The sequence below is a fragment of the Lactuca serriola genome, chromosome 8 (assembly GCF_051521515.1).
Source record: "Lactuca serriola cultivar US96UC23 chromosome 8, Lser_US96UC23_V15, whole genome shotgun sequence".
NCBI classification, from domain to species: Eukaryota; Viridiplantae; Streptophyta; class Magnoliopsida; order Asterales; family Asteraceae; genus Lactuca; species Lactuca serriola.
The window spans coordinates 254,593,459-254,617,446 of record NC_136415.1 but is presented as its reverse complement, the minus strand read 5'-3'; the positions used below and the strand labels follow the sequence as shown (position 1 = coordinate 254,617,446).

General features: G+C 37.0%; 1 pseudogene; it reads right to left on the bottom strand.

Moving 5' to 3' along the window:
* Window positions 1–1,414, bottom strand: part of LOC145068037 (R-linalool synthase QH1, chloroplastic-like) — a 53,406-nt pseudogene extending 51,992 nt beyond the window's left edge.
* Window positions 1,415–23,988: the final 22,574 nt, after the last annotated feature.

Here is a 23,988-nt window from a genome sequence, read left to right as displayed (position 1 = left end):
TACTCATAGTAAATCAAAGCTCCAAACCGACTAAACCATTCCATGCCCACTATGATACAGACATCACCCATCGCTATCGGTACCAAATCTATCGGAAAATCAACACTAAAAATCTCCAATTGACACCCCCAGAATACCTCGGTGGCAAAAATCACATGCTCTTTGGCTATTTAAACCCTTAGTGGTCAACTCAACGCCTCACGTCTAACACTAATGTGACATCTAAAGGATAAGGACATAAAAGATTGACTTGCACCTGAGTCAAATAACACCAAAGTAGACACATAAATCATAAGAAAAGTACATATATACAATCCAGTATAAGCATAAACAAATCTAAAAGTAACATGAATAAGAAAATACGTACTAGCCATGACATCAGGTGCTGCATGAACCTCCTCTGTTGTAAACTGGAAAGCTCTCCCATGAGCCTTCGGAGCCTCGGCCTTCACCATCCGACTATCAGTAGCACGCAAGGCAGCGTGAGTAGAAGTCTGGGCTGATCTCTGGGTGAGCTGAGGGCAATCGACCTTCCAATGTCCAGTCTGGATGTAATAAAAGCAAAATGCAAATGCCTTAGGATAGCCCTTCACCATATGTCCCTCCTTGCCACACTAGTAGCAAATCCCTACCCGACATGACCCCTCATGGCTCTTGCTGCACTTGCCACAAGCGAGGCCCGTCTAGCTCCCAACTCTCGAATCAGCGGGCTTTACCCGCTTCGTCACCGCTTGCGAATGCTGGTCTCCTATCTCTACCCCGAGACTCCTCCTTTTCTCTAGTCTGCAACTCTAGCTTAATCCCCCTCATCATGACATTGGTCTAAAGCTCGACCAATGTCCAATATGATGAGTTTGCCATGAACTCCCATATATCCCTCCTTGATATGCTCAGACACCGGCTCACACATGATTGCTCAGTAGGCACGTGCTTAGAGAAAAACAACACCCTCTCATGGAACACCCTCGTGATGTCGGTCACAGTTTCTGTCTTCTGCTTGAGATACATAAACTCTTAGGCTAACCGTTCCCTCTCTACCGCGGGGAACATACTCGTCTTAGAACAACTGTGTAAACCTCTCCCATGTCATCGCAACATGGTCTGTAGGATTAAAACTAGTACTCACGAACTACCACTTGTCCTTTGCTCCCAAGCGAAGCTAGTTCAGCGCAAACCGAACTCTCAGGTGATCTGAGCACGAACACGTACAGAAACATCTCTCAATGTCGGAGATCCATCTCATGGCAGCAATTGGATCTTGTGTCCCATCAAACTCTGCTGGCCTCATGTTGTTGAACACTCGGAAAAACAACGAGTCACCTCCCTGTGGCCTAGCAGTAGCAGCAACCTCTGTAACAACAGCGTATCGCTCATAAAATGTCTCGATCAGCCCGGTGTGAATAGACCTGATCATCTCTGGTATAACCTCTCAGATAGTTGCGGTCACCTCCTCATGAATGATCATGCGGATCTCCTTGTCACTTATACTGCTGCTCTCAGGGTTGTGGCATGTACCCACCATGATGTCTCTGAAACACAAGATGAAAATCATCAGAGACTCATTCGAGCATACTCTCACTCGATTTCCCATCCCTACATGCTTCTTAGTATCCTAAGGATTCTTACTTGGGTCACATACAGATCCGGTACTTTCAGTAGTACGGGCCCAATACTACCTTCCACACCAACCCGTAGTCACCCCAAGTCCTCCTCCTAGGATCCTAATTCACAAGTACTTTATCTCTCACAAATATCAGACTACTTTCTCATTAGGTTCCTCCTATTCTCATCTAGGTATCTCTCCTAAATTATCCCTCGACTCAAAACTCTTTCTAAGAAATTCCCGCTAGGTACTCCCACTCAGCACATACTCAAGGTAAATAAGAGATAACATCAATAGATAACATACCCTAGACTAAGGTATCATGAATCAGACAACTCTAGCCCTAATTACTGAAGTACCTAGCCTATCCTCTAACATGCAGCTCTAATATCTCATAAATATCTCATAATATAAACAAATAATGGTATTTTGGGAAATCACCGTTAAAGATCTAGCTGATCATACACACTACTCCCTCTCGTTTTCTCTTTATACCTCTGACTCATTTTAGAAAAATTATTTCACTTTATAAAAATTTTCTCAATTCATTAGCTTTAGTCTAGACATACCGAAGAGTACATTTGAATCCTTCAAACCAAGGCTCTTATACCAACATGTAACAATGTAAATTTTCAAACAAAATTTTCATTTCAAGACCACAAAATTCTCAATATCACATTTCAAAACCACAATTATCAAATTGTCAAAAACACAATTTTATAAATTGTTTAATAAAATCCAGGATCCTAAAAAAAACATAAACTGCATCTTGTATGTACAATCGAATTGTCGCCTTCTCGTGATCCTGAAAAGTACCTGAAACACATAACACATAACACACCAAGCACCAAGCTTAGTAAGTTCCCCAAAATACCAAACACATCACGTTAGCCTATCATGGCCATATCTCGATAGAGACCCTCCGATCATTGTGTCTTAGTGGGAACCCTTCGGTCCCACCACTCGAGTTGGACCCTCCGGTCCTAACTCAATAAAGCTCGGGATAATACACAACATAAATCAGAAAGACATAATAAAGGATATCACAATTCTCAATATAAGCATACAAGACCCATCAATCACACAATGATACCACTCCTGGTAAGTATAGTGAGAAGACTCACCTCATAAGTAAGCAAGTAATCCTCGTAACCCTCGAACGGTCTAATCCTCACCTACACGTCATAATCATCTCTAATTAACACTTAACACCTCAAACTAAGTAAGTTAAGCTAACCTATTTCTCTTAGTCTTGGGAAGGGTGAAATACCATTTTACCCCTCCATGGTATCCAATCCATGTCTTGATCAAACCCCAAAATTCAATAGAAGTCAACACTCGAGTCAACAGTCCTTGTTGATGTCACACTCCCACAACGTCAGAATGGATGGCGGAAACGTCCGGGGGCAGGTGACATCATACGCAGTATCACATCAATTGTATCATAGCAATTAAAGTATAAACAACCATTACATTACAATATGAATATTTACATTTTTTGAAAACATAGTTTGTATACATCGAAAGTAGCAAAAGATAAAGACGAGACTCCAAAATGCTCTGTCTTCTCCAAAAGCTGGCGAAGGTACCTGTCTATTGTTGCCCTGAGAATACAAGCGGTTTTGAAAACATATCAGCATAAAGCTGGTGAGTTCATAAGCATGTTTTTGTATTGAAAACTAGTCATTGAGTTTGTACAAATGATTTCTTTTCACTATAAGTAAAATGTTGTTCATATCAAAAACCATTGCTATCAAATTCTGAAACATGTATGCATGCTTTCCAAGAAAATCCAATATTTTCTAACATGTTTGTTGATTTCTGTATGACATGTATGTTCCGTTTAAAAACCCTGGTTACCACCAGTATGTAGTGTATGATCAGTTTGAATAGCATGGCTACCACCAGTATGTATAGTAGTTTTATTATTCAAATAAAACCAATAGTAGGATCCCTGGAATACTCTCCAGTATGTAGATAGGTAGTTTCATTAATTAAAATAAAACTATTGAGGAAAGAAAATATCGTAAACAAAGGTTAGTTTATACTTATTGTGAGTCGTATAACCATGTTGATGTGACTGATGACCTCCTTGACGTTTCTTCATGCGTCGTATGGTTACAAAATTTGTCACCCCAAGCGTGCCCCCTAACTGTAGCTAATAGTTCAGGTGTGGGATTTTCGGTCCCGAATAGATCTATTCACAAATTTCACGCTTTCCCTCCAAGAAACTCTGGTTATACTAAAGGTGTGGATTTACTAGTACCGCGAAGGGCATGATGAAGATAGGTCTCACAATCATGTATAAGCTAGTTTACTTATGGTTCGGTTGTTCTCAAGTTCAAAATCGTTTGTAACGGTGTAGAGTATAAATAATTATACGTAAAATAATTATTTAACAAGATACTCTAGTTTTTTCTGTATGTAGTAATGGTTAACCTAAACCTATATTAGTTTATATGTTTCCCTTTGTACGTAGTTTGAATCTGTAAACAGTTAATGAAATCCCCAAACTATACCCATTATAGTTTGACTGGTAAGTTTTGTTCGTGTACTGTTCTGAAAAACTATGCAATTTTGTTTAAAAAACGTCCTTTATGCTCCGCATATTACAAAAGGGAAAATGTATCGTAACGTTTGGTGTAAAACCGTTTGAAATTGCATCAGTTTTTAAGTTGTGAAATCCTTTATGTTTAGCTTGTCTTCCCCCCTGAAAACATTTATAGCTGTAAAAGTGTAGGGGTATGAACTCACCGTTTGACATGGGATTTGAGTGTTAATCAATAGGAGTTGTTGGGTGTCATATTATGCTTCGGACACAAATGCATCCTATTTAACATATAAATGCACATATATGTATTAGATGATGACATAACACTGTTTGTTGTGGAAGGAAATCACCTTAGGAACTAGGAAACATTTGAAACTAAAGTGTTAGAATCACACGTGATTAAAAATGGGGAGTTTGCGGCCGAAATCAAGAGTTTACGGCCCATGAGTTTAGGGCCCAAGTGTTTGCGGCCCATGGGTATACGGCCCATGAGTTTATAGCTGTAAACACTTGGTGAGAGTTGTGATTTTTCTCGTTTCAAGGTCCTTTCTAGCCTCTTGGAATTTTTCTAAGCCACGTGCACAAGTCAAAGTAGGGTTTAAAGGCCAATAATCGACCTAAAATGGAGTTTATGGCCGTACACATGGGTTTACAGCCATAAACCCATTTCGTGCTTATGATTTGGGTCAATTTTTAGGTGAAAAACCAATGATTTCTAGTAGATATCAAGCATAGATGGTAATTACTTACTGTATGAGGCTTGAAATGAGGTTTTTAGCCACTAAACACTAGTGTGTGTTCTTGGTGAGAGAGAAAATCTATAACAAGATGAGATTAATTAAATGAAACATGGATTCATAATCAAAAAAGGGGTTAAAACACAATCAAAGTGAAGAATAACTTACATTTTTTATGGTTCTTGAGCAAATTTTAAATTTTGTAGAGAGAGAGAGAGAGAGAGAGAGGGTAGAGAGAAGGTTCTTAGAGTGTGTAAAGGATGGAAATGAAGGTCTCCCATCCCTTATATAGGGGTAAGTTTAGGGGATGTACGGCTAGAAACGCAAGTTTGCGGCCATACACTCCTCTCGAAGGGGTGTTTGGCCCGGATTTTTATGCTTTTACTCGGAAAAGTTCGTTCTTGGACCCAAACCTCGATTGTACTGAGTTTAGAATATTTAATTAGACCCGAGAAGTTAATGGAAAATTTTAATAAAAAATAAATTTTATTAACGAAAGTGAGTTAAAATAATGGATTTGGAAATAGATGCAGATACTTCTGTTTCATCTCATCTTGGCACTCCCAAGTGAATTCGGGTCCCTGCTTGGCATTCCAGCAAACCTTCACTATCGGGATGCGACTTTGTTTCGTTCGTTTGATATCTCTATCCATGATTTCGACCGATTCTTCGATGAAGTTCAGGCTCTTGTTGATTTCAATCTCATCAAGAGGGGCCACAAGGGTCTCATCGGATAAGAATTTCTTAAGATTTGAGATGTGGAAGACAGGGTGGATGTTGCTAAGTTCTTGTGGTAAACGAAGTTTGTAGGCTACGGGACCGATCCTAGAAAAGATCTCGAAGGGTCCTATGTATCTTTGATTTAGCTTTCCATGCTTTCCAAAGCATATCATGCCTTTCCAGTGGGAGACTTTCAGCAAAACATGGTCTCCAACCTGGAACTCCTAGGGTTTTCGTCGTTTATAGGCATAGTTCTTTTATCGATCTCTCGAAGCTTTCAGTCATTCCCGAATTAGTATAATCTTAACTGTGGTTTCTTGGATGAATTTTGGGCCAGTGAGAGTACTGTCAGGGATTTGTCCCTTGGCTAGATGCGTGTCACCTACCTCAGCCCAGCACAGAGGGGATCTGTACTTACAGCCATAGAGGGCTTTGAACGCTGCAACCTTGATGCTGGTATGATAACCGTTGTTGTAGGAGAACTCAACCAAGTGCAAATGGGTGTCCCACGACTTACCAAAGTCGACGACACATGCTCGCAACATGTCTTCCAAGGTCTGGATGATCCTCCCACTCTGCCCATCTGTATGAGGATGGTAAGGTGTACTCATATCCAACTTAGTTCCAAGAGCCTTTAGTAGGGACTACCAAAATATCGAGGTGAATCTGCTATCTCAATCGGAGATAATGGATATGTCACACCCCAAAACCTGAACGGCCGAATCGTTTGGGGGTGGAGGACGTCATGTATAATATCACAACAATGCAAAGTAATAAACAAGCAACAACATCATCCATTGCATTAATAATATAATTTCATACAAGTGTGTTCTGTCAAGTTATATAGACACCAAAAAGTACATCAAAATAAAATAGGAGTCTTGAACAAGCTCCATCTTCTCAAAAACCTGGCACCGGTACCTGTCTACTAGCGACCTGAGAATACAAGTTATTTTGAAAGCGAGTATCAGCTTTAAAGCTGGTGAGATCATAAGTATATTAGTGTATGAGTTTGTATGAAAGCATTTGTAAGATGTTTGTAAGATGTAATGTATAAGTTTTGTAAAGTTTGTATTTGTTTGAACAATCCTAGAAAACCCTATGTTTCCTACTAAGAGTAGCCTTCGACCAAGGCATCTAGTAACTGTGTCTGTCTCTTGTAAGAGTGCGTATTTTCCCAAATCCGACTATCATTAACCAAAAATATAGTTTTTACATTACCTTGCATCGTGTGAATGTTCATGAAGTGAATGTAAAGGGAAAAATATTATAGTACTATAGTGTTGTATTAAGTTACTACTGCTGTACTAACTACCTTAAATCAATATTTACTTAAAGTACCATGTGCTCCGCCTGTACCCTGCTACCGACTCAATAGTAACACGACGATGTAAGACGCCGTAAGAAATGACATTTGGTACCCGTAGACTTGCAAGTCCCACTATAGCGAGCAACAAGGTGTAGGATAGTCAATCCAATATAGATCTATATGCAAACTCATACGCTCCCCAATTAAGAAGATTCTGGATACAAAAACAGTCATGTCAGGTAGTGCCATGACCCCTTTCATAACTGAATGTAATGTATATGTAATGTATGTGCTAGTTGTATTGTGTGTTCTTTCTCTGTCTAGCCTGTATATTTGTTTCTCATCACTATTTATTATATTTGTTTCTCATTACTATGTAATATGTTTATTTCTCATAACTATGTATTATGTTTGTTTCTCATCACTATGTATTATGACTCATGTATGAACTGACTCTTTGAATGATTCATTGTTCTAGTATTAGTATTAGTAAAACCCTAAACTACGCCTATTGTAGTTTACTAGTAATATAACTTGTACGTATGAACATGGGAGTATACCCCTGCTACCTAGGGTATTGAATTGACTGGAAAAACCTTTAGGACTATATATGTACACATGATATATAACTAATAGTTAAACGACCTTCAGACGGATACCCGATATCCTACCAAACCACATCCCAACGGGGAAAAGGAAATAAGGCGGGTTAGCCTTCCTAAGTCCTTCAAACATTACTTATATAACTATACATATCTAGGCATGCAATTTACAATATAAAAGTATAAAAGAAGTTTCGTAAAAGCATTTGATATGTAAAAGAGTTTTTAAGACAGTTTTAAGTAAAACATTTTGAAAGTAAGAGATTCACTTGTTGATAGTTATTAATCACATGTGATTGAGATAATAACCATCGTAACTTTACTTGTATCCCCCCCATAAAGTATTTATAAACATTTGAAAACATTTAAAAGGTTAATTTAGGGGTATGAACTCACCTATAGTGAGTGGATTGGATTGAAGTGTCGGATACGATGCTAAGTGACAAGTGGAGACTTGTACACACACAACGAGCCTAGTTATCATATAATCAATATATAAATAAATAATTAGGCACTTTATCTCTAATAATTTAAGTTAAGACACTCTAGAACATGGTAACACTTTGTTTCAAGTGTTAAAGATCACAAGGCTTGCAACCAAGTGTTGTAGGGCATAGATAGTGAGTGTAGGGTTCAAGGAAAACTCCATTAGGGAGTTTACGGTTTTATGGTCACTAACAAAAGAGTTTATGGTCATAAACCCTTGGGTTTACGGTTGTAAACTCATCCACTTGTTGACCAATTGATGTTTGAAGCCTTAAGAGTCCCTAGAAGATTTTCTACTTGATGTTTGTGACTAAGGAAGGAACTAGGGCACCATTTCACTCCTAAATGGAGTTTACGGTCCCTAAACCCTTTTCCTTTGGGTTTACTACTGTAAAACCATAAGGTTTATGGTATTTTGGGGTTTTCAAGTCCTTAGCTCATCAAGGTAATAGTCTAGGTTAGATTCTAGTCATAAGGAATAAATATGGGGCATTTATACACCCTTTGGGGTGTTTACGGTTTTGGGAGATTACCAAACCGCAAACACATAAAAATGAGCGACATTGATGTTTTTCATGGACTTATACACATCAAGGAAGGATCTAGACATGTCCCCAAGGCATTGTGAAGGACTAAGACACCTTAGGGCACTTTGTGGCACCTTACTTGGTGTTTACGGTTTTAGGAGGTTCCAAAACCGTGAACACCTTGTTATTGGTGTTTTTGGGACATTTTCTTGATGTATGATAAGGTAATAAGTTGTTCAATACACTAGGGTTGGAGTACTTTGTAGTAAGAATCTTGAAAAGGTGCTAAGGGCCCAAGAACACTAGTGTGTGTTCTTAGTCTTCTTGGTGTTTTGGAAATCTTATTAAAACACAATAATGGATGGATGAAAAGATGTATAATCACTAGTTGTTATGTTATATCAACTAATCAAGTCGATAAATACTTACATTTTCAGGAAATCGGGCGAAAACCGGGATGATACTTCAGAGAGTTTGGAGTTTACTCTTGAGGTTGCAAATGAGAAGTGAAGTGTTTTGGGGAGTAAACTCATGCTTAAGCAAGAGTTTATGGTTTTTGGGGTAATTAAGTTTGGTCGTGAACTTCTAAGCCACGTGGTATTCGCGGTTTTGAAATTTCAAGATGTTAGAACAAAGTTCTTTTAGGATCGTATGATTCTAAGCAGGATATTAAACAAGAACATAATAAAGAACACAAGTATGGCACTGAATATGTCGTATGATTAATGCGATAACACCTCAGAAGAGCTCGATAAAGAACTTCAATCTGTAGAGGTATTTAGGGTTACAAGAATCAACGTAATTTACAACTTATAATATACACATACATGCATGCATATATATACTATAACCCTAACAGCTAATCTAGATAATAATGAAACTAATCTAGATAGACATGGATGGATAGGCCCAATCCGGATACAAAATATATGTGGCCCAAGACGCAACACAAATGGACTCAACAATCTCCCCCTTTGCGTCTTTGGAGCCGAAACCTCATTCCTTTTTAACAGCAGGAGTCTTCTTCACAGTTTTCAACACCTTTGGTATAATGGCTAACATATGATGGCGAAAAGTAATATACCACCGAAGCATGTCAGTAAAGTTCTTCTTATCAGTCGCTGAGTTCTGCTTGCATCGGTGTATGATACTGATGATATGCTCCAAACAGTCTGTTGAAAACAGATGCTTATCAACCAGAGCAAACAGAAACTTGTGTCCTCCACCTTTCGTGAACATGGCAGTTAGATTTGTTGAATCTATCTGTCCCAATTTCATCTTGTTTACATCACCAGGTTTAGGCGTTGGCTTTACAGTCGGATTTCTATTCACTACCTTTGCTATCTCCTGATCCATAGTTGCAAGCTCATAGATATAGGAGGCCAACATTCTCTTAAGATGTTCTAAAATCGACTCATACTCCTTAAGATTAGAGAGCAGAATGTTGTATAGCAGAATCTAGTCATGAGGATTGAGGTTAGGAAGATCTGCTAGAGAGATTATAGACTCCGTGTTTGCTGAACCACGGGTGATTTTGAAATTGACATTTACGAATCTCCCAGCAGGTGAAGGTTTCAGTACCTTGACTTTCATAATCATTTGTGCACTCCAAGTCAAGTATTGTGGCTGACCATTCTTCAAGTAAAAATTGATCAATTCCCTATCAACCTTCGGGTGTGGATGTGGAACCTTAACAGTCGCCTAAAAGCAGTGAAATGTAAAAGCTTTTCTGGTAATAGGCATATCAAACTACGAGTCTTTAGAGTTATCACAATCAAACGAAGCAACTGGTTCCAACCAATAAACAGAAGGAAACTCAATCGCCTGATTGATAAGTGTGTCTCTGTTCCACTCAGGAAACAAAGCCTTCTTGCATTGCAAGGCATCCTCTTCTTCCTTATTTTTCTTTTCCCGCTCCTCTGCTTCCCTAGCCACTTTCATCGTTTCATCAAGCTCTCTGTCTCTTTTCTTTCGTTTTAGAGCATCGGCTATAGTTTCTTCAACATCACTCTTACTGTCATCATTAATCTCTTTTTGCTTTGATTGAAAACCAGAACCTGAAGCTAAATTAACCTTCGGTTCTGTTGTGACTTTCGGGTGTGCACCTTCTGTCTTCACAATCGGTCTCGTTTGAACAAAATGACAAGCACTACTCTCTCCCCCTTGTTTTGGAGGTACAACTCCCTCCGAAACACCTTTCATTTCACTTAAAATGGCAATAGCAGGGAGGAGTTTGGATTGAAGATGATTCTGAATAGTCAGAGTTAAGATCTGATCATGCGCTTCAAGCAAATTTGTCAGCAAGTCTTTCACATCTCCTACACAACTTTTATAAACAGCCCTCTGAGTTTTCAACATGGAAATTTCTTTCTCTGCTTAGACCAGCTGCACTTTCTGAACATCAATTGTTGCTTGCTGTTTAGCCAATCTTTCAAGGCACTCTCTGTTGCAAGATTAGCAGCAAGAGCATCAAAACGAGAATCCACTAATTTTAAGAAATAAGTGGTTTCTACTTTGAGCTCAAAGCGTACAGCCTCAAACTTAGTTGTTTCATCGTGAAGGGACTTAGAAAAGGACTCCACAGAGGATTGATACTTTGATGCATTGGTGTCAGCATGAGACTTCAACGACTCAAGAAAAATCTGAGCTATATAAACAACCTCAGAAACTTATTTGGTAGCCTGCTTACAGGTGGAGGTAGACTCATTAACTGTCGTCATAGATTTGTCAATTGCCTCTGTATATTGTTCAATGGCTGTCTCCAGAAATGCTTTAAGAACAACACCACCATAGGCTTTGCTGTCGTCAAGCAATCGATCCAACTTCTCATGAATGCCATGTATTTGTTGACCTGTGATAGGACCATCAGCCTCATCATCGGTTGGAAGTTTGTAAGGACTGTAGTAGATCGATTCAAATTCCTCATCGTCTCCCCCAAGAGTAGCACCAGAATCAGATGATTTGGTTGGTGAAGGTGGTATGGTAATGATTGGAGTTTCAGTCACAATAGTCAGCCAAGACATTGCTCTTTTCCGTAACACCACGATACATGGTTTCAGGAATCGTTCCATAATGAGGAAACTTGATCAGATCAGAGAGAATTATCTTCTTTGTATGAAATGTGGCAATAGAAGCAAGTAGAGCCTCCTGCATGATCGGAATCTCTAAAGAATTAATTGCCTTCCATGTAATCAGGGTCAAAAAACGTCCACATGAAACTTCAGAATGTCGTGTCGATGTATTGAGACTCTGCACCACCTGAGACCAGATTATAGAGCCATAATCAAGATTGATCTCGTTGTAGAGGCCGTAAAGAATAGCGAGAAAACCCTTGCTAGTAGTATCGGAACCACCACTTCGTTCTGCTATACCCTTAATCAGTAGAGTGAGCAAGCCATTCCATTGAGAGGGTAAACAAGATTTCTTCACTTTGGTAATAGTCGTTAGCACATCGGTATACCCCATCTCGTACATCATTGAAAATAATTGTGATGTGGTGATAAAGTCTGGCGAGATGATGAAGAATCTACTGCAAGATTCAAAATCGAACAGAACTTCACCTTTGAAATCGAAGTCTTCTTGTCGTGGATGGTAAAATAGATACGATCTTTGTTTTTGTCATAAGTCGCCGTGGAATAAACTTGTGATAACAGCGACATTGGGACTGCTGCAACCTGGGTTAGGGCTAAAACCAGGGGGAATATTTTAAACATTCCACAACCTGCAGCATATACGAGTCATACAAGAACGGATTAAGTTCGATGATCATATTTTGGTTAGTTTTAATGGTGAGCAAGGATGATGATGCCGTCTGATCATGTACTGAAGAGGAAGTCGCCATTGATGAATGAAGAAGATGATGAACAGTGTTTACTTGTCGTTTAAGTTTGAGAGAATCGAGTGCTGGTAAAAGACAAATAAAGAGTTCAACCCTTTATATACCATTGCCTGGAGAGAGAAAACCGTGATGATAATGATGAGATCACTAAAACGTCGCCTAAAAAAGCGCGATGTGACATTGTGGTTACTCCCAGGTATACGTCAGCACGCATGGGTTTAGAAACCGATCAAATTCACGCGCCTTAATCTTATCTTCAGTCAGCGTTTTAAATTCCACAATAGCCCCTTGTTTGGTTGCAATAGATAAACCAAAACTCAAACCAAACAGTAACTAGAATGTTGGAAAATAAAAAATTTCGTGCATAAGTGTGACAAAGATAAAGAAACAAATCAAATGTGTATGGGATGTGAGTGATGTCTTATTATTAGAAAGAAAGTTGAGGATTCCGGGCAAGAATCACTTCCTTCAAAGTCAAGAGAGACTTAAAGTCCTTGTGTGGTTTCCCGAAAAATACGATCAACTGTTTGTTAGTAAACATTGAAAGGCTTCTTTTAATCATAGGCTTAGGGTAGCTTGTCTTCAACCGAACTTTGAGTTTTAACATAAAACCAAACGTTGGAAGAAGTACATGTGAGACCGATGTGGTCTGTAGAACAGGTAGGTGGGATATATTATTTTAGTAACAATAGAGAAATCAGAAATCTCAAAAAAAAAAAATAAACTGGATCTCTTTTGGAAGAAATGCCTTGGCAGTAGACAATTTCATAAAAGATCACACAAAAATAAAAAGAGATATTTCCTTAGGTAACCAGTAAGTTCTTGAATATATAATTAACCGTCAATTCATTTTTGGTGTTGGATATTGGGTTTCACTCAGCACGTGGTAAACGTATTAAGATCACAAACACAGATGTTCTGTAACCATAAACCTCAGTGGTAAAGACCGAGAGTCTCAAGGGTTACATTGGTGAACCGAAAGTAGATGGAGAATATAAGGAGGTGGCTAAAGAACCAAATGTACCTTCTGCTAGATAATCCTGACAGAGCAGAGAAACTCTTAACTCATATGAGAAGAGTAAGGTAGCTCTAGACCGAGTAGTATAAATTAGCCTGATTTGGAAGAAATGATAGGTGTAGATCGAATCATTAAGGCCTGCTCAAGATCGTAGAGGCTTAAGACAACATGCAGCAGCATGCTTCTAGGGACCCTTAACTAGTTGATTTTGATATTAAATCATACCTTCCTTAGATCCACAGTCGGTTATACGGGTATTCATATCACCTAAGAAGAATAAAGAAACATACCAAACAAGCCAAACAGACAAACAAACGAGACAAATAAAACTTAGTGAAAGTTTTGAATTTTTCTGAAAAATAATAAAAACATAAACATAAAATGTTTTTGGAGTTCTGAAATTTTCTGAAAAAGAATAAAAACAGATAGATAAAATACTTTTGGATTTTTGAAATTTTTTGAAAAAGAATAAAAACAGAAAGATAAAATATTTTTGGATTTTTGAAATTTTCTGAAAAAGAATAAAAACAGATAGATAAAATATTTTTAGATTTTTAAAATTTTCTGAAAAAGAATAAAAACAGAAAGACAGAATAATTAAGTTCAAATAAAAAAAAAAGATATGCACAAAATATACAACCGAAACCTTATCTTTAAATGAGTGAAGCGAAATAGACCGATCATTCGGTTCATTTCGGTTCCAGTAAATTACGGAGCCGAGATAGACCGAGCGGTCTGTCCATTTCGGTTCCCTAAAATTCTAGAGCTGAAATAGACCGAGCGGTCTGTCCATTTCGGTTGTCTAATTTTTAATGAAAGATTTGAGGATTCGGTACCAACTCTCTTTCCATCACGTCCAAGCCTTGTAAGATTTTGTTAAAGGTTGCTTTCGGTAAGGCTTTAGTAAAGATGTCAGCCAGTTGATCAGCAGATCAAACAAAGTGTACTTCCACGTTCCCATCTTCTACATGATCCTTGATGAAATGATACCTAAGTGCAATGTGCTTGGTTTTTGAGTGTTGCACTGGATTATGACAAACCCTAATTGCACTTTCAAAGTCACAAACCACTTGAGAGGTGCAAGATGTTGCAACAATATATTCAGATTCAGCTGTGGATAAGGAAACACATGTTTATTTCTTGGACTGCCACCTAACAAGTTTCCCGTCAAGAAATTGGCATTCACCTGTAGTGCTCTTTCTGTCCAGTCCACATCTGATGGGTTTTGAGCATTCTAACACTCCTAAGTGTACATGCAACCCTAAATACCTTGGATCTATGTTTTCTCTATTATACATGCAAATAAGAACTTCCAAGGTATTATCCTAATCTAGCATACAAAACAATAACTATAGCAAGATATAATACATACCTCTTTGGTGTAGAAAGTCTTCATGAAGCTTGAGTGCCTAGTGCCCCAAGTGTGACACCTCAAATGGTTCACACAACACCAAATACACATGGAATGACTTGAGAGAAAACTACACTTCATGAAAATCGTCTAGCCCTTTCTCACTCTCTCTAGTGGCCGATTTTTCCCAAGAATGTGATCTTTATATAGTGTTACAATTAGGGTAAACTCTTAATTGTCATGGCTTTCCATTTCCTTGGATCCATGGGTTCAAATACACCATGGAGCATCCATGAACCATCTTATGGGTTTTAGCCCAACTTGATTATCCATGGAGCATTAGCCCACTATACAAGTATGGATGATTTACACAATCAACCCATATATTTAATTAGTCTTCTTTTGATCACTTAATTAATCCTAGATTAATTCTTGATCAATACTAATTAAATAATCTCATTATTCTTATTATTAATATACTAGAACTTATAATATATTAATAACCATAAGTGTCTTATTTCTCTCATTTAGTCTATCCTAGTGCATGATGCCATGCAACCCAAATGGACCATGCCGGGTCGGGTCAAGTCTTACCAATTATAGTTATGGACTTAGACATTAATCCAACAGTCTCCCACTTGGATAAGTCTAAAACTATTATTGCGTATGACTTTAGGAACCAACTGGCAATCATAGCTCTCAAAAGCTTCTGTCGAACTCTGACCTTGTAGATAAACTCTGACCTTTGTCAATGACTTGTCCATTAGATAAGGGATCATATATTCCTCCATTCTAGATATCATATGGACTGAGACACGGATTATAATCATTCTCTCTGTCCATTTGTTGTTTCCCGATTTTCGATTTATGACTAATTGAACAAATCAAATCAGTCCTGGCCCGGCCGAGCACTTCCATTTGTCATCATCAAATCATCGAGGGGCCCACAGATATCACTTTTATCCCGAAGGTAAAAGGAATGGATAAACTTCGACTCATATGGCTTGTTCTACTACTTGTTGAATCATACACAAAGGCACGTTTTATAGCACCGAGTTACCAAATGCATTTTCGTGCTATCAATGTACTATCAACTCATAGTAACAACTCATATCTCTAGGTTTGAAGAATATAAGATATTATCGTCTCATGATCACTCGTGATAAAATCCATGAAGTGATTCCAATGAGCGCGGGTTGAATCCAATACTCAGAACTTATGAGCACTCATGATTGTTGTAGCCTTGTCCAACACCTTAAACCTCTACAACCCATCATGACAGTCTTAATTCATATCTACTTCCAAAATATGACCGACTGTGGATAGTTTGAATAACTTAGTCATTCCAGAAGAATAACCCAGTTTATTCGGGAAGTCAAAACATGCAAAGTGAAACACAACAATAATTGAATCCAATATGGTCTCAGAACTTATGAATATAAATAAAATACCTTTTATTTATTACCATATGATTACACATTATTCATTGTATACTGTTTCAGCTATCAACTTTAATCTTGAATTTAAAACAATAGTTGTCCCATGCTCCAAGCATGTACACTATGTTTTCTAAACACTAGTCATGCCATACACCAAGTATGCATACTATGTTTGTCTATGATCTTTACTTTGTGAACTAGATCAATTGAACATAACTTCAATGATTCTTTTTTCACACTCCCAAATCCTTACTGCAAATGCAAGAATTCCAAATTCATGCCATTTACTGGAATCTGTCAGATTCTAAACTTATATGCATTGATCCTCTTGTAATGATTATGCACAAAGTCATAAAGACCTGGCAACAATCATTACAGAGTATTCCAAAGGAGATCAACTCCTTGGAAACATCCTTCTTGCATTAAGTTTCCTTAATCTTACACAGATTGAAAATTCTAACTTTGAAACATTTCCAGATTCCATTTTGACCATCACTTCTGAACAAGAGTTGCCTCCTTACAGACTATGTCAATATGATCCTTCCAGAATTATCACTATACTTCCAACTGTCCTTGAGCAACCAATCTTTGGTAAACCTCAGATTGTTCTCGACAATTGTTTAATCCTTTTAGTCATATCCAGTTCTAAACCTTTTCCCTTATTAATGCCCAAGGCATTTGGAAAATTTTAGAAAGGATGAATATAGCACATGTAATCGATCCTATATCCGAAGCATATGGGACACGATTCATGATGTCTCACATAAAGACTAAACCAGTCTTTTGCTATAACATTTCCATTTCAATTTGCCAAGTTCTCATAATTCAGATTATGAAAAGGGATGCCGTAATCATAATCGAATTTTAGAACGCAAATAATGGACCCATATACAGAATTTCCTTATGTTGAGCCATTCCAACATGAAATTCATATATATATATATATATCCTTGACTAAATGATTAAAACCTCACAATCTAAGCTTATAGATTTGAGATGAAGTATAATTTCCTCTCCCTTAATTATAGCAAAACAACTTTTCCCAATTGAAACCTTTTGTTTTCTATAATTAACATTGCTAACTTGCAATACTTATCATAATTATCATGCTCCCACTAACATGATGATCATTAGCATAACACTTATGCTCCCACTAGCTTTGACATGTTCTCAGAAATCACCTGGACTTCTAGAAATCAATACTCCATTGACTTTCTTACCAAAGTTCAGATTTCTGATACTAGATTGTTTTGATAAGACTTTATCAAAATCATACACCTTCCCTTAGATAGCACACTTGTGTGTCTAAACAGTTATGAAGAGGTATGCCGTAATCATAATGGTTAGACCTTTTAGCCACTTCTCACAAGTCCATATTAGTATGCCGGTTAACCACACGCGCTCCACTAACGACTTTGAGAATGCAAATGTTACAATTGCTATCTAGATAAAATCTACTTAGTGAAAGTGTTTCCTCACCATCATTTTCATGGATCGGAGAAAAACCTTATGACACTTAGATTTAATGGTGTATGAGTTCCTACCCATATGAATTCGTCAAAACCATAATCATAAGACAAAGATAATGACAACTCCAAAACCATATGCATTGAACTCAATCTTAACTTCTTGCCACCTGGCAGCTCAAGGGCCTGCCATTGCTTCCAAGTTGTTGTGCAACAAATTGAGAACTCTAAGAACTCATATGCAAAACCAACTTTAACTGGAATGGGCACAGTATATGTCAACACAATAGGTTATAAACCTCAAGTTGTGTGCTAGTGAAGAACTTTAGGTTTTATTCTTGATTAGTTCTTGAGACTTTCAAGACTTTTAAGACTCCCACTGTCCTCTTGACCTATAAGACTCCCTTGTCAAATATCCAAGAGATAGTGTGGATTCTAATCAAGACAAACACTTCACACAATTGGCCTTAGTTGGTCTTTGTTTTATCCAAAACATCACAACTTACCAATTTCAAATGTACAAGAGTAGAAAACTTTTACTCTTACATTTGACAAGTGTTTTAAACCTTCTTTAAGACATGTCACTCAAGTTACAATCTTGGAGTATGACTCTAAGACTTGGAATGAAGTATGACTCATCTTCTTGATTTAACCATTTCAACAATTCAAGATCCTTCTTCTTAGTCATAAGAATGCACTAAGACTTCCTTAGAGAACTAATTGTGCTATGGTTTCTTAATCATTAAGATGATCACAAAACTGATACTAAAGTACTCTCCCATCTTATCAGATTTGAGAAACTTTTATCCTTCTGCCTAATTTGATTCTTCTTATTCGCTCTGCCATACATTGAAACCTTTTTCCAATGTCTCAGAGTTACACTTAAGCTTGTAAGTATAATCATATTTACTGAGCTTTAGTAAACTATGACGAATAATCTTATCAAACTTTCATGGTGGACTTAATCAGTGCACAAGAATGTGTACTCGATCCTTTAGTCCTTTACTTGACTCACACATCCATGTGAACAAGTAATTAGTCTTAATTTCTCCAAAACTTGAAAGTTCTCATTCATCATGCTATACAACTTGCATGATTCCAAGTTCCGGTCCAATTGAAACTTAGGTGATGAGAATCTTTCCTTATTTGGTAAATATAGACATTACCACAAATGAAAGAATCAATTTTATATTTCCACTCTTGCTGTTAATGGAATCTTATAAGCAACAATTTTTCCTCAAATGCCATTGTAAGGATATTTTAAAAATAAATAAAATCAAAATTTTACTTTTATTTTAAAAACTTTGCTGAAAAACTTATCCTTACAATCCATATGAAAACTTGTTGTTATCTATTCCTTAAGCAATATCTCATAACTCCTAAGAAGTAGCTCAAGAATCCGATCTTCAAACTATGCGATAGAAATCCATCTACGCCATCAGATTCAGCATATTCTTTCTTTAAGTTTCTTCACTTTTCTTTGATTCTTAAAACATCACCATGTGACCCAGTCACATCATGTAATAAGAATCTCAGAATAGAAACTTAACAGAGTTAGATAGTGGACTTTACCTGAAGTAGAGTCAAACTCATTGACTTTAACATCCTTAGGTAAATTTGGCAGCTACGCAACCAGTGCCCCTTCCTTTGGCAATATAAACATATGGACCCTTTGATAATGGTACACGAGAATATCACAGACTTAGCTTTTCTCTTTACCATTTGGTCAACCAAGTTGACTATGGCCGATCCCTTTCCATTGGGAAGAGAATGCTTTACTAGATATCCAATGTCATCATTGTCAATGTCCATAAAGTTTTAGGAAGTTGATCTTAGAAAATAGATAAGATCATTAAGGGTCTTGTCATAGTCTGTTTCATAGGTGTCCCAAAGGAACTCACTATGTGACTTAGAAAGTGATTGAACCACCGACTTTCTCAAGACTTTGACACCCAACTCTCCCGGCTTGTCAATATGTGACTACATCTCCAAGATGTGATCACACCTAGACCTTGCCTTGCCAATAGGGCTTGAGTGACCTTAAACTTTTCAAGAACTTGTGGGTTTAGGAGAATAACTTGAAGAGGTGAAGAAGTATGATATCCATGGGACATCATCTTCATTAGGAAAGCTTGTTTCAAGAGATTTGGGAAGATCATAAATGTCTAAACCAGACATCTTTTGGGAGATATTCAAGATAGTTGATCTTAAGTCCTTAATATGACACCCAATATGAAATATTAAGGCTAGGACCCAACAAACTATTTTATAACTTAGAAGAGGTATGCCGTAATCCAAGCTATAAAATATTTGAAGGTAGGTGAATGACGATTCACCAATTTCCACCAAGATAAACGAAATGTATTATTAGGTTTTAATTGGTTTTGAAACTCCTAGATCTTTGAGATTCATTGAACTTTTCAAAGGCATGTTTCAATCTCGAGTGTGCCCTCCAAGTTTTGTGACTGGGATGCCGAGGATCACAAAACAAGGTGTGAAGTAACCATGCAAATTACTTGGTACCCTTAATAAATTACCCCTCAATCGATGTGCCGGTTAACCACACACGCTCCATCGATACTATGATAAATATTAAGTCACCCTTTACCTACCTTGTTAAGTCCAAGTTAGTGTGCCGGTTAACCACACACGCTCCACTAACGACTTTGACATAGTGTAAAGTGTAATTTCATGGATTAGCACCTTATTCACATTTTCCTAAGTAACTAAGATTGGGTATTATTAAGAGTTTAGTTACTTAGTATTATCATTAATAATTTTAATGAAGGAAGAATTATAGTCTTGTCAAACCCGTTCGGCTAACGACCCTCCACCAGTCAAGCAAGCGGTGGGTGAGAGTGGACACCCATTAAGTTGCCATTTTATAGGCAACAACCTTATACCCACCTTATAGACCGGCTTCGTGAATGAGGCGTACTAGCGGTAAGACTGACTTTACTCTTATACATATATATATTATTAACTTATAATATTATAAAGTATAAGGGTTGAATTTTAACTTTTAAAATTCTAAGGGCTAACTTGGAATTAAAGTATTCATAAGTGAAAACTTTTCAAATTCCAAAACTTGAGGGCAAGTTTTGAAACTATTCAAAACTTTTCATTTCTTGTAACTTATGAGTTTAATAGAGTAATAAAATGAGGACTTTTCATTTTTCTAACTCTTGTGTTCTTTTAATGGTTTTTTTAATCCAAGAGACTTTTGGTTTTCCATAACTTGAGGACAAGTTATGGACTCCATTAAAACACATTATGATCAAGAATTAAACTACCATATAGGTTACAAATAATTCCTATGATCATCTAAACTTCATATGAACAAGAACATGAATATGAACACTTTCAAGAATCAAAATCACATTAAACTTTGTAATTTTGATAACTAGTTGTTGTAAATGAATTAGCAAAAACATTACACCACCTAAAACAAGTTTTCAAGTACCAAAACAGTTTTAGGGTAATGTTTCCAATCCATTTCCAGCAACTAAAGTCGAAAATCTGCATTCTGTCGACCCTACTCGCCGAGTTGCATGAACCTACTCGCCGAGTAGGTTGAAGATACACATGAACTCGCCGAGTCCCCCCCATGGACTCGCCGAGTCCATCCGTCAGACAGCAAATTTTCGACTTTTTCCAACTTTTAATTACAAGTATAAGAGAAAGCAAGCCTAGGCTCTGATACCACTGATGGGTTTTGAGCATTCTAACACTCCTAAGTGTACATGCAACCCTAAATACCTTGGATCTATGTTTTCTCTATTATACATGCAAATAAGAACATCCAAGGTATTATCCTAATCTAGCATACAAAACAATAACTATAGCAAGATATAATACATACCTCTTTGGTGTAGAAAGTCTTCATGAAGCTTGAGTGCCTAGTGCCCCAAGTGTGACACCTCAAATGGTTCACACAACACCAAATACACATGGAATGACTTGAGAGAAAACTACACTTCATGAAAATCGTCTAGCCCTTTCTCACTCTCTCTAGTGGCCGATTTTTCCCAAGAATGTGATCTTTATATAGTGTTACAATTAGGGTAAACTCTTAATTGTCATGGCTTTCCATTTCCTTGGATCCATGGGTTCAAATACACCATGGAGCATCCATGAACCATCTTATGGGTTTTAGCCCAACTTGATTATCCATGGAGCATTAGCCCACTATACAAGTATGGATGATTTACACAATCAACCCATATATTTAATTAGTCTTCTTTTGATCACTTAATTAATCCTAGATTAATTCTTGATCAATACTAATTAAATAATCTCATTATTCTTATTATTAATATACTAGAACTTATAATATATTAATAACCATAAGTGTCTTATTTCTCTCATTTAGTCTATCCTAGTGCATGATGCCATGCAACCCAAATGGACCATGCCGGGTCGGGTCAAGTCTTACCAATTATAGTTATGGACTTAGACATTAATCCAACAGTCTCCCACTTGGATAAGTCTAAAACTATTATTGCGTATGACTTTAGGAACCAACTGGCAATCGTAGCTCTCAAAAGCTTCTGTCGAACTCTGACCTTGTAGATAAACTCTGACCTTTGTCAATGACTTGTCCATTAGATAAGGGATCATATATTCCTCCATTCTAGATATCATATGGACTGAGACACGGATTATAATCATTCTCTCTGTCCATTTGTTGTTTCCCGATTTTCGATTTATGACTAATTGAACAAATCAAATCAGTCCTGGCCCGGCCGAGCACTTCCATTTGTCATCATCAAATCATCGAGGGGCCCACAGATATCACTTTTATCCCGAAGGTAAAAGGAATGGATAAACTTCGACTCATATGGCTTGTTCTACTACTTGTTGAATCATACACAAAGGCACGTTTTATAGCACCGAGTTACCAAATGCATTTTCGTGCTATCAATGTACTATCAACTCATAGTAACAACTCATATCTCTAGGTTTGAAGAATATAAGATATTATCGTCTCATGATCACTCGTGATAAAATCCATGAAGTGATTCCAATGAGCGCGGGTTGAATCCAATACTCAGAACTTATGAGCACTCATGATTGTTGTAGCCTTGTCCAACACCTTAGACCTCTACAACCCATCATGACAGTCTTAATTCATATCTACTTCCAAAATATGACCGACTGTGGATAGTTTGAATAACTTAGTCATTCCAGAAGAATAACCCAGTTTATTCGGGAAGTCAAAACATGCAAAGTGAAACACAACAATAATTGAATCCAATATGGTCTCAGAACTTATGAATATAAATAAAATACCTTTTATTTATTACCATATGATTACACATTATTCATTGTATACTGTTTCAGCTATCAACTTTAATCTTGAATTTAAAACAATAGTTGTCCCATGCTCCAAGCATGTACACTATGTTTTCTAAACACTAGTCATGCCATACACCAAGTATGCATACTATGTTTGTCTATGATCTTTACTTTGTGAACTAGATCAATTGAACATAACTTCAATGATTCTTTTTTCACACTCCCAAATCCTTACTGCAAATGCAAGAATTCCAAATTCATGCCATTTACTGGAATCTGTCAGATTCTAAACTTATATGCATTGATCCTCTTGTAATGATTATGCACAAAGTCATAAAGACCTGGCAACAATCATTACAGAGTATTCCAAAGGAGATCAAATCCTTGGAAACATCCTTCTTGCATTAAGTTTCCTTAATCTTACACAGATTGAAAATTCTAACTTTGAAACATTTCCAGATTCCATTTTGACCATCACTTCTGAACAAGAGTTGCCTCCTTACAGACTATGTCAATATGGTCCTTCCAGAATTATCACTATACTTCCAACTGTCCTTGAGCAACCAATCTTTGGTAAACCTCAGATTGTTCTCGACAATTGTTTAATCCTTTTAGTCATATCCAGTTCTAAACCTTTTCCCTTATTAATGCCCAAGGCATTTGGAAAATTTTAGAAAGGATGAATATAGCACATGTAATCGATCCTATATCCGAAGCATATGGGACACGATTCATGATGTCTCACATAAAGACTAAACCAGTCTTTTGCTATAACATTTCCATTTCAATTTGCCAAGTTCTCATAATTCAGATTATGAAAAGGGATGCCGTAATCATAATCGAATTTTAGAACACAAATAATGGACCCATATACAGAATTTCCTTATGTTGAGCCATTCCAACATGAAATTCATATATATATATATATATATATATATATATATATATATATATATATATATATATATATATATATATATATATCCTTGACTAAATGATTAAAACCTCACAATCTAAGCTTATAGATTTGAGATGAAGTATAA